Source organism: Macrobrachium nipponense, chromosome 4, assembly GCF_015104395.2.
Source record: "Macrobrachium nipponense isolate FS-2020 chromosome 4, ASM1510439v2, whole genome shotgun sequence".
NCBI lineage: Eukaryota > Metazoa > Arthropoda > Malacostraca > Decapoda > Palaemonidae > Macrobrachium > Macrobrachium nipponense.
Genome location: NC_061100.1, coordinates 137,362,235 through 137,374,902, shown reverse-complemented (window position 1 = coordinate 137,374,902; position 12,668 = coordinate 137,362,235). Strand labels below are relative to the sequence as shown.

The 12,668-nt window shown below is 35.6% G+C and overlaps 1 long non-coding RNA gene across 1 annotated transcript in view; it reads right to left on the bottom strand.

Annotated features, from left to right (window-relative positions):
- LOC135211220 (uncharacterized) overlaps positions 1 to 12,668 on the bottom strand; it is a 240,986-nt gene that overhangs the window by 86,372 nt on the left and 141,946 nt on the right. The window contains exon 3 of the long non-coding RNA XR_010313644.1: positions 1 to 17. This exon is cut by the window's left edge and continues 114 nt beyond it. This is a non-coding gene — a long non-coding RNA (uncharacterized LOC135211220). The remainder of the gene's footprint in view (positions 18 to 12,668) is intronic.

Genomic DNA, 12,668 nt, shown 5'->3' with positions numbered 1-12,668 from the left:
AATAACTGTCTTCTTACCTGTAACAAAAATGGAATGGAAGTTATTATTAAACGAATTTTTCCCATAAAACTGGTGAGCAACGTAACAATTTGACATATGTAATTAAATGGTAAAAGAAAGAAAAATTTGATATTGGTACAATGAAACAAAGGTAGTTTGTAATGAACAATTAAGATGTAAACACCCCTGAAGCGAGTAAACTAATTATTTTGTTTCTGTGCATGTATATGAAAGAGAGAGAGAGAGAGAGAGAGAGAGAGAGAGAGAGAGAGAGAGAGAGAGAGAGAGAGAGAGAGAATATTTTATCAATCTTATGAATGGTGGCACCCTAGTGGTGTTGGTGGTAAGGATTACCCCTCTCTCTCTCTCTCTCTCTCTCTCTGAAGCCTAGCTGCGACCCAAACAAGTTGTCTAACAATTGGATACCTATTTCCACAACTTGGGTCAACAGAGGCATGATGTGCGGTTAGAGATTCGAAAACCGTTCATCCACTTGTGAGGTAAAAAATTATCAACGAGAGAGAGAGAGAGAGAGAGAGAGAGAGAGAGAGAGAGAGAGAGAGAGAGAGAGAGAGAGAGAGAGAGAGGGTTTTTAAGAGGATTTTAATTATGCTAATTTTGTATGCGGACATGTGATTAATCTCTCAAATAAATGGACAATTAAAGTTCATAGTTTTATCTCTCAATTATAAGATAATCTTCCTGTACAGTCTTAGGTATTATGGTAAACTTCGATACAAATTAAAAAGTCACTAAAAGAATAAATTTTAAATGAATAACTGAAACCAGAGAAAAATCACGTTAAATCAGAAAAGCAGACAGAACATTTTTATGAATGGAAATCAGTTTAGAGATATGATACTATCAGGACCGGTAGTGGAAGTGATAATAATCAGGGTGCTACTAACTAGAGGTATTGTTGAATTGCGCGTCTAAGCTGACTTCTTATCTTTTATTTTTCAAGTCGTAACATACCAGTATAATTATAAAAAAAAAAAAAGCGGGGCGTTGGAGTAAAAGAGTTGCTATCTTTTTTCAAACCCCCTCCGACTCTGAAAAAGAAACACTCGGATTCTGTAAACTATTTAAGTTTATCCCAAAAAAATATACATTTTCTTTTATGTCACATCTGTGACAGAAAACAGATACTTTCAGCCGTCACTCTTAAAAGTTCCTTACATTTCGCAAAGTTCTTAATATATTAAAATCGTTAAAGTTTACAATGAAAATGCCCCAAGATTAAGGTAAATTATGACTGGAAAAATATTTAGCGCAGTAAGTAGTCATGATAACGTTAAATATATAACGTACCATAAAGTTTCCCTTTCGGTTTTATTCTCCCTCCTGCCTATTGGAGTTGAAAATGACGGCAAAAATATCACTGTAATTTGCTGATCTCTCCAATACTGAGATTTTACTTTGGCCTCCCGCATATCCTCCTTATATTAAACTTAGTTATAGTTCCCTAGAATAGCGTACTGACTGGGGAAGTTCGGTTTCAGTCCGTAGGATAACGGGAACAGTGCTCAATAAACATGATAATTTGAATGCCATTCGGGAAAGTTCATTCGTTAAAAGTCAAAGTAGTCATTCTTTTTCATGTGAATAATTTAATAGTTTTACGTTTTTCGAGCAACTAATCGGTTTTCGTCTGGATTCCCTTTTGGCCCTCGTCGAAGTGATTAACAATTAATGCGCGAGTGATTTCCAGGTGAGCCGATGCTCAAAAGGTGTTTTCCTTTATATCAGGTTAATTATCATTATTCAAAGGTGTGAGGGACTGTATGTCGTATATCTGAATACTGATCGGTTTTATGGAATTGGAACATAGAATTTAGGCAAAAGGCTGGGACCTCCAAAGTCTATTCAGCTTTGACAATAATGCTGAAAAAATTTTCTTATAAGACGGTGGAAAGTCAAATGGAAGAAAGAGAATATGGATGGAGGTATAACTAAAAAAAAAAATAATGGATTGCAGCTAGGTTGACTGATTGATTTATTTTATAGGTTTTAGGTATACTGTAATGCCAAGGACTGGGGCAAGTAAGGTCATTCAGCGCTGAAACGGAAATTGACAGTGAAAAGTTGGAAAGGTGTAACAGGAGGAAAGCCTCGCACTGTGAATCAATTGTTAGGAAAGGATGGAAAGTAAGATAGAAGAAATATAAAATGAAAGGAGGTACAGTAAAAGGAACGAAAGTAGTTGCAGCTAGGGGCCGAAGGGATGCACCAAAGAACCGTAAGTTAATGCCTACAGTGTACCGCGTGAAGTGAATGGACAGCACTATCCCCCTAAAGGAGATCGGTATTTGGTGTATTCCTAAGAGAAATTTTAATCCTAACGTTTTTGTGAAGTGAGAAAAGTGGCCTCCATTCTTCATGAGGCCAGAGAGGTTATTTACTATATAATACAGTCGTTCGTTCTGCAAGTTGGTCGTCATCCTGAGGATGAGATGAATTTTAAATAATAGTGCGAGTTAACTATGGAAGGATACTTGTAACACTTAACATAACTATATCCAACAATAACTGAACACAACAGGTGTAACATAGAGAATGGAAAAATTATTTTCTGAATTTCTACAGTATCAGGTAACTAATCAATTCCCTTCACAAGAGAAACCACGTTCTAGGAATCTCGGAGATAGCTGGGTGACCTGACGAAATGATATCACTGAAAGTCTCCAGGAACGCTATATGTATGGATAATGCTGTATTTTGCTGGTGTCAACAGTCTAATTAGTTGTGTAAGAGTTTTGCCAGGTAGTGTCACTGTAGGATACTGACAGAGCAACGGATGTTGCCGAGTTTCAGAGTTGAAATATCCCCACACGCGCATCCTGGACACCACTCGCCTTCCAACTTAAGGAAGCTATATACCCACAATGAAGAAAGCAAAAAAAAAAAAAAAAAAAAAAATCTTCGACTACTAAAAATAATTTTTATATATATTTTACCAAATTCGAATTCTCAGTTAGAATAATGATTTAATATACAATAATTATACATTGCCTAGCCACATTAAAAAATGTTCTACCTGTATGAAACCTTTGGCAAGATTGTCTTCCATAAAATATAAGCTACCCATCCAGCCACACTCTGCCGACAACCAACAATATACGTAAAACAGGTCGTTATTAGCCAGCTATAAATTTCATCTTATAATCATATTATAAATTTAGCGCCCTCATCCAGCAGAAAAGAATTTTTAGGAAATTTTTGCAAGGCATCTTTAGCATTTTTTTTTTCTTTTCGAGAACGATCGACAGTTTTCAGGAAAGAATAGAACTTGTAATATTTTACTCTCTTGTAACAGTGACAACACTGACAAGTCGAGACTCACAAGTTACTTTGTTTCTTATACTTGACAATTTGCAGCCACCTTCAGTTATTGTTTCAAAAAGTTGTCGTAGCTGAATGCATGTCACCAAAATCACATACATGTTTTGAAGCGACATGTCAACACTCATTTATAATCGCATGTTCAAAAATGATAATATATAACTTCAAAACTTCGGTTTTTTTTTCTTTAATTTAAACCACGCATGACGGGTTTGGAAATTAAATTTAAAAGCATAATATCGCACTGTAAATCACAATTATGCTGGGCCACTAATACGTGTAAGCTCGATACTTTCCAGGACGACTCTATCAGTACTTGAGATCGTTATCTCCCGTAACTGATAAATTCGAGGTTAATTGAAGAAAACACCTGATCGTAAATCCAAGTCTTTCCATGTTGAACATTGTTTTGGGTATGTGTCATTCATATTCGATTAACTAGACTAAACTTTGTTATCCTCAGTGAAAAGACGGATCATGTCAGTAAAGCCATGGAGCAGCAAAGAAAGGTTCATAGTTTGTGAGAATGATCCTTGAAATTGCTATTCACTAAAGGCTTCTTATTTCTTGTAAAGTACTTTTGATGACGTAGGAATTGCAACCGAACCATTTGGATGTATGATTACAAAATTTTTCATATTCATTTCATCGCGTTTTACCTCTACGTGGGATAAATACCTCTTTTGATCTTAAAATTTTCCGATATTTAGTTACTCAAATCTTCTGCGATATTAAACACAATCAAATGTACATACGGAAAACAAATGTCTATATATATATATATATATATATATATATATATATATATATATATATATATTATATATATATATATATATGTATACAGACATATAAAAATATATACTTTTAGGGCATAGTTTTTCTCTCATGCAATTTTCGTTAAAAGCAATTGCTTTAGTGGCATCAATAAGTTACTTCCCACACGATGAAATAAATAGGCCGAAAGGCCAGATTGTAAGTCAGTAGTCGCTTGATAATGCCATAAGGCGAAATAGCTGTCGCGACAAAATTCAATAAATGGAAGAAGGAAGTCTGCGTATTTTTCACCAGAAATTGACGAACGAGAATCGGAAAAAACTTCGTCGGTATGAAGATACCTGCAAGAAACTTATTGATGCCAATAAAGCAATTGCTTTTAACGAAAATATAAATATATATGTATATACATATAAGTATTATGCCACAAATGCCATTCAATATCCAATATGCTCTACCTCGGAACTGATACTTTAGGGGATATATATCTATATCTATCATATCTTATAACTATATATATATAATATATATACTATATGAATCTATTATATATATATATATATATATATATATATATATATATATAGATATAGATATAGATATAGATATATATCCCCTAAAGTCCCCTAAGTATTAGTTCCGAGGTAGAGCATATTGGATATTGAATGGCATTTGTAGCATAATACTTATATGTTTATACATATATATTTATATGTATATATACATATATATATATAGACATTTGTTTCCGTATGTACATTTGATTGTTTAATATATATATTAAATATATATATATATATATATATATATATATATATATATATATATCCTCTTCAGTATTAGTTCCGAGGCAGAGCATATTGGATACTGAATGACATTTGTAGCATAATACTTATATGCATATATATATGTATGTATGTATTTATATACGTGTATATATGTATATATATACATTTATATATAGGCACATTTGTTTCCGTATAGACATTTGGTTGTGTTTAATATCGCAGAAGATTTGAGTAACAAAATATCGGAAAATTTTAAGATCAAAAGAGGTAGTTATCCCTCGTAGAGGTAAAACGTGATGAAATGAAAATGAAAAGTTTTGTAAACATACATTCAAATGGTTCGGTTGCAATTCCTATAGTACTTCACAAGAAATAAGAGGCCTTTAGTGAATAGCAATTTCAATGATCATTCTCACAAACTATGAACCTTTCTTTGCTGCCCTGTTAGTTCTCGCGGCGCTTTTATTATCATTTAGGCAGGAAAGTTGTGCATTTTTATTTCAGTAGCTGCTCCATGGTTTTACTAACATGGTCCGTTTTTTCACTGAGGGTAACAAAGTTTAGTCTAGTTAATCGAATATGAATGACACATACCCAAAACAATGTTTAAGACGGAAAGACACGATCAGGTGTTGTTTTCCTCAACATTTTCTTATACTTATTATACCGATTCTGAAGTCTTGTATTACGTTATTAAAGATATAAGAATGTGACGACGACGTATATCGCTCGTATTTTAAATTTAAACAGCACGCAGTCTGGGTTTTGTCTTCCAGGTATCACTGAGGGAATCTACTTGGGTATTCATTATGCAAATTTCAATCTAACTATACTTAACGAGACAAAGTAATGGCATTCTAAAACTAACATGCATACTGTGCAGGCTTAACAGTATGAACATGACCATGTCTTGCAGTGTAATCGATAGTATTAGAAGCATTTTTCTTAAGTGGCAGCATTTTCGTTCTCAGTTACCAAACTTTGTCGACTACCTGAATTACCCTTAATATGGGATAATGTCCTTAAACGATCGGGTAAAATCCAGTGGCCTGTATTTTGGGCAAACAATCCCCATAAGTTATCTAGTCCTGGGCCCAGCCCTGATATATTTCCTCCATCTATCTAATTATCAGCAAGCGTGGGCAGAACAAGTCGAATGAGCTCGATGAAAGGACGTCGTTACCTGAAAGTTGATTTTGCGTCTGGTCTGAGGATCGTCGTTAAGTCTCGATGAGCAACGCAATAAAAGTGGACGTAGAGGTGTTCAAATTTTTCTTTTTTTCTGGAGATTCATGATACATGACATTAATATTTCACACAGTCAAAAACATTTCTAAAAAATAGTCAAGACTTGGAAAATCATTTGTTTGATGTTTTGATAACGTAAAGGGCCCCATACACTGAACGATTGTCTGTATCGTTCGCAAAATCATTGTGTATAGGCTTGTCTGAATGCAAAAGTGGGCGGAGTTTCGTGTCTGAAAGATCTCAGCGGGAATCTGTCAAGACCAGGTTGCTGGCTTGCGACTTCATTCTGTCATACACAGGTCGTTCAATGTATGTGTTTGTCTGCCGATATAATGCTATAGCACACGTCTCTTCTAGATATGATGCCATGTCTTCCAGAGACAAAATCTTTGTTCAGGCTGAAATCGGTGCGGAGATCATTCATACTGTCTGAATAGTGAGTATGTGTGTGTCGATAACGACAATCGTTCAGACAGTCGTTCATACAATCGTTCAGTGTATGGGGCCCTTAAAAGGTGAATACAGGGCGTGAAATAAGTGGGTATTTGTGAAGGCTTTTGGAGGGAATAAAGATGATCGATAGACAATATGCAAATCACGTAGGCGTAGGCGGGCCATTACGTTTAAGGCCTGAAACTTGCATGGAGGAGTTTTGAGTATTTCTGTAGAATTGGGACCTAGAAGATTAATATAGCGTTCGTGTCAAGCTAAGGCTTTTATGTAAATATCTGTACCCTGGAATGGTCCTCTGTCAAAAAGTTTTATATTTTTGTTTCCTTCAGTCGTTCAGGAAGAATCAGAGGATTTTTTTTCACTTCGTTTACCTTTTCTGCACATGTCGTGGACGGATGAGGACGTAACCATTTGATATTTGGTTCAAAGCAAGGAATGTAAAGGGGAAAAATGCGAGAAGTTTTTACAAAAGATGAATGATAAAATAATATAAATTATGAATATTCGTATTACAATACCAAAATGAAAACAAGAGGAAAAGAATATTGAAGAAAACAGACAGTAATAAAAGACGCTTCAATGATTTTCATTCGTAATATGCAATCTTTGACATCTGTGGTTTGACCTCTCTTTTTGTTTCAGCACTCCGCATCATCCTGAATGATTCAGGAATGATGCCAAAAGGTTTTGGCCTCTGGAATCTTACTCTTCAAGGAATTTCAACTTTCAAAACACACGGGAAACTCTGACCTCAACCGAAATTCCCGCTTAAAATGTTTTAGACAGTAAAGTGCATAATAACTATATAGTTAGAGAGTGAGAGTTATTCCACTGTCAACGTTTGTTTGGACAATATCACGTTTACTGTGATTTTTACAACAGCCTCTTCAGTAGTGTTTAACATGTCGTCATTCCTCTAAAGATAGCAATATTCTCCTAAGATTTTCTCCGGAGTATTTTGCCTCACAAAAGCGCAAGCGGTTATTTCAGCGCCATTTTTCAATATTGCTAGCGCGCAATTTCACACAGATTTTACTTAAGTAACGTATGTGGAACAGATTATCTGTGTACGCTGGCAAATACGTAACCTCCACAAATCCTGTTCGATCAGGTATCGAATTCGACTCCGACCACGTTGCTGCCCGATATGCCCATTTAACGTCTCATTGCCATCATCATCATCATCATCATCATCATCATTATCATTATTATCATTCTTGTTGTAGGTGTTACAGCTTTTCTCGGAAAACATAACCACACTCGGAAATCAAGAGCGTTAAAAGAGGCAAATCACTGCCTTGTCTTGACGCCCAAACTTACCCCTGAGGTAATCTGGGGCTGCAATCTGTATAAAACATCAGTGGGTAAGCGCTACCCTCTGCCATACCCGCTCATTATCGCCCGAAACTGGCCGCGAGACAAAAAATTCCAAAACTCGGAATTTTTTTTTTTCCAGTATTAAACATAACTCCAGGAGGGCGTGCCGCTTATTCATAAGCCCTTAGGATTGGTGTAATATGCTGATCCTTGATGCATCCTGTTACCTAACGATTGAGGATTTCTTATCTGAATAATGCAAAATATATAAAAAAAAAGGGATGAATACCTGATAGCTCCTTATAATATAGGAAGGATTTTGGTTGGGCAACCTCTAATGCAGACTATTGAAAACAAAAGACACTCAAATATATTCATGAGATCATGTTTGTTAGCCTGGGCTACTTGCGACTCGTCTATGAATGTTATGTCCTGGAATCAGGTGTAATAAATATTATTATCTTATCCATGCATACATGAATATGACCTTTTTGAAAAGGGCGTAAGTATTTGCTGGATAATATTTTGTGCACAGTTAAAATCTGTGTTTTTGAAGGCTAATGATGGCATGTGTCCTTGAGTAAGGAGGAGGTCAGATAATCATATAAAGTACAAAAAGTAAGGTTGAACTGATAAATCTGTGTAACCATACAATAAAAGCAGAATTATCTGTAACAGAGAGGCCCGTCCCGTTTACAAGGTTTAAATCGTTAGCCAAAGAATGCTGACCAGATACGAAGCGAAGATTTGCCATTTCAAAAAGATTGCAATAAACTGCAAATATTGCAATCGAAAGTCTATCCTTTGAGTGTTCCCTCATTGCTTGTACTGCTGATTGATTCATAGCAAAGATGAACAGATTTTTTTAATTCGGCTTTTTGTAGATTTTTGTCTGCATATGCAATCTACTTTTTTTTTCTTTTGTTAGGCAAGGAGCTAGAGTCGTACCTAAACATGGGCGTGTAATTTCCGTAGACTTTACACAGATTTGACTTTTCTTTATCTTTTCGTTCATTTCTCCCGTTTGAAGACGTTTAAAGGATTCGAGACAGTTGTTTAAAAACTCGTATTCCAAATGTCATAAAAAATTTTGCGAACAAAGGGCCAAATGTACCATGGCAGGTCCTTCGACCTGCAAGTAAAGCTGTTTATCAAAAATGGAAGAATTTTGCACTGCACGTTCCAAGAAAGACTAAAATGTTGTCTATTAAGACCGTGAAAAATAACATCACTCTCATAAGAAACTTTACCTAGGATAATCTCAATAGTTTCGGACACAGGAAAATTTGTGAACAACGACTCAGCATCTAAACTGGCTATATATTATAAATCACCATCCTGCCGAACTATTTGTCGTTGGGAGTCGAAGTCACTTTTCAATTAATAAATGAACTAAATATTTAGATACTATAGGATGGGCTATTATATGATGCCATAATTGGTCTGATAAGTATGACATCCAGTGGGCCCTTTGTTCGCAATTTTTTTTTTTTATCACACATCTGGAAGAAGAGTTTTTAAATAACTGACCCGAATCCTTCGAAACCCTTTGGTATAGAAGATATGTAGGTGACACTTTTGCCCTATTTAAACATTCGTGGTAATATCAGTTTTTTCTCGATTACGTTAACTTTAGACATCCTATCATTAGATTCACTATTGAATGGGAGGCTGAGAATTTGCTGGATTTTTTAGAAGTAATGTATACAGTTCGTGTTACATTTCATTTAAAATTAATGCCATAACTATCCTAGTTTTTAGAGTTCTCTGTTATAAATCTAGCTGGGTGAATTTCCATTCTGAAATTTAATTTTTACTTGAATATTTCACCAGAAATTCCTATCCAAAAAACTTATTTTAAAGTTGTTAACAAGATTTTAGAACAGAATTTTTGATCCTATTGTGAAATTTAATGTTCCTACATTGGCGATTAACGCCACGATACCATATACTCATTCTGACGTTCTTAGATCCAAACTTAAACATGTCATCGAAAAAGAGCTTGGATTTCTAAAACTGAATCTAATACCTACGAATCCACTTAAGATTGGCGGCTTTTTTTATTATAAGGACAAGCTACAGAGCTTTATGAAGTCCAATATTATTTACAAAATTGAATGCTCAATTTGTTAAGCTGGTTCATCAAAGAGATAATTGAAGGTGCGTTATTACAGCCACTTAGGTTTGAGCTACAGAACTGACTCACGAATTACTAACCCCGAATTTTCGAGTAAATGCAAGGTTAATGTTGATCAAACATTTTTCCGTAATTGGAACTACGAAACATCTGCCTCCTTAATGACCCTCTTCTAAACTCCAACGTGTCGTCTTCTTTGCAATTGGCCCAAGGTTCTCTGGACATCCGTGAGCTTGTGGTCTCATTTCCTCTTTTCCTTTTTCATGATCAGGTTGGCTTCTAAAAAAATTCTTTCTTCTTTTTGCTTCTTATAAGTTTTTGTTATTTTAAAGAATGTAATTACTGTTTTTAATTTTCTTTTATTTTGAATTAACAGAATTCATATTTTTTTTATTCTTACAGACAGATGATGTGTTTAAGTAACACGAAACGTTTCTAACTATAAATATGTAACTGTACTGTTGACTGACGTTATCTTTTGGCCCCTGCGTGCTGATGTATATTTCCCCTGGAATGTGTGTAATATATATATTATATATATATATATATATATATATATATATATATATATATATATATGTGTGTGTGTGTGTGTGTGTGTGTGTGTGTGTGTGTGTGTGTGTGTGTGTGTGAGTGTAGAATCTACCGGTCATTTTTTATCAGATACGTATGTAATTGTAACAACCACAATGCCCTCTTCTCTTCTCGAATTCTCCACTCTTTTCGGATGCGCTTGTCAACACAAACCCTTGGATCCTAATGCAACAATACGAAGCAATCCTGATGTCCTTAGCAGGATTAGAACCCGCATCCAGAGTATCAGAAGGAGGTCACGCTTCCGACCTGACCACCAGAAGGAAAAATAGTCTACTGCCGCTCATACATACGTATAAGCATCGTAGCATAGTTGGCAATCGTTCGTATTGTTTTTTAGGCTGAAATTTATACACAGGACCTACTGGACGCTTTTTACCAATGTGTAAATAAATGTAGTAACCACAATGCCCTCTTAACTTCTCCAATTCTTCCCTCATTTTGGATATATACGCTTGCCACCACAAAGGCTTAGATCCAAATGCAAGAATAAGAAGCTATTCTGATGTTGAATCTAGTGGTCACTTTTCGAAAGGTTCGTATGCGGTTATTCCACTTACATACGTATCCGATATATGGTAAAAGGTGACTAGAAGATTCTATAAATATATTTCAGCCCAAAAAGCAATACGAATTATTGCCCACTTGGCTAAGATGGTGAGCTCAGATTCCAGCTCTATTGAAGGTATCTGAATTCGCCAAGTCTATGTATGCCTGAGCGGCAATATTTTATCCTTCTCGTAACCAGGTCGACAAGGTGACCTCTACTGATAATCTGGATGCTGGTTCGAATCTGCAACGACATCAGAGTTGCTTCATATTCTTGCATTTGGTTCTAGGGCTTTGTAGTGACAAGTGAATCCAAAAAGTGTGAAGACTGCGCGAAGATAAGAGGGTATTATTATTATTATTATTATTATTATTATTATTATTATTATTATTATTATTATTATTATTATTATTATTATTATTATTATCTTAGTTTAACCAGACCACTGAGCTGATTAACAGCTCTCCTAGGGCTGGCACGAATGATTAGATCTTTTTACGTGGCTAGGAACCAATTGGTTACTTAGCAACGGCACCTACAGCTTATTGTGGGATCCGAACCACAATACATCGAGAAATGAATTTCTAATCACCAGAAATAAATTCTTATGATTCTGCATGGCACCAGCTGGGAAGAGAACCTGGGCTGTCAGATTGCAATGCTCACAAGTAATAGTACTATTCTATTCATGTACTTCAGGACATAGTTTTGACATCGCAAGAGATTAACACCGACAGGACCCACAAAGTGGATCCTGAATGCAGAAACAAGCCAGTTGAAGATAAATGCCTCATTTTATGATGTGAATCTGTATAGAGGAATAGGCTAAAAGAAATCTAATAATTTCATCAAGACTGAAACGAAGACACCACCTCAAAGAACATTAACCACCGAAGTTCAAGAAACTAATCTTTTCATATTAACGAAAAGTGTCCTTAAGCCGAATTAGATTTGAGCCATTCTCTTACATATCACGATGCTTTCTGCCGGCAACTTCTATGTTAACATAAGATGCTTTACGCAGGTGATCTGGGAGCATTATGTCCTTTTAACAACAGCTGTCGTGCGGAAAAGAAAAAAGGTCACACTGGGATAAACGCTAACGAACATCAAACACCACGACAATTCCTTGGCAAATGACTATTCAATATGTTGCCCGATGGACTAAAATGATGCGAATGCTAGTAGACCTTCCACGAAGTTGATAATGATAAATATGACGAAATGCGCGCATACTGAAGCTACCGTAAAAAACGCCGCGCAGAAAAACGGGCGATGACGAGCAATGAAATGCTTCTTAACAAGACGCAAAACAGCATGCATGTCGAAGGGTGGAGTGTCAATCAGCAGGTGTGATAACCGAGACGATAATCCACCGACAATATAGGTACCCTAAGATCTAGACTGGCAATTCCGTCATCATCCCAAAAATCAGATTGTAAATTAGGCAAACGAATGCGCT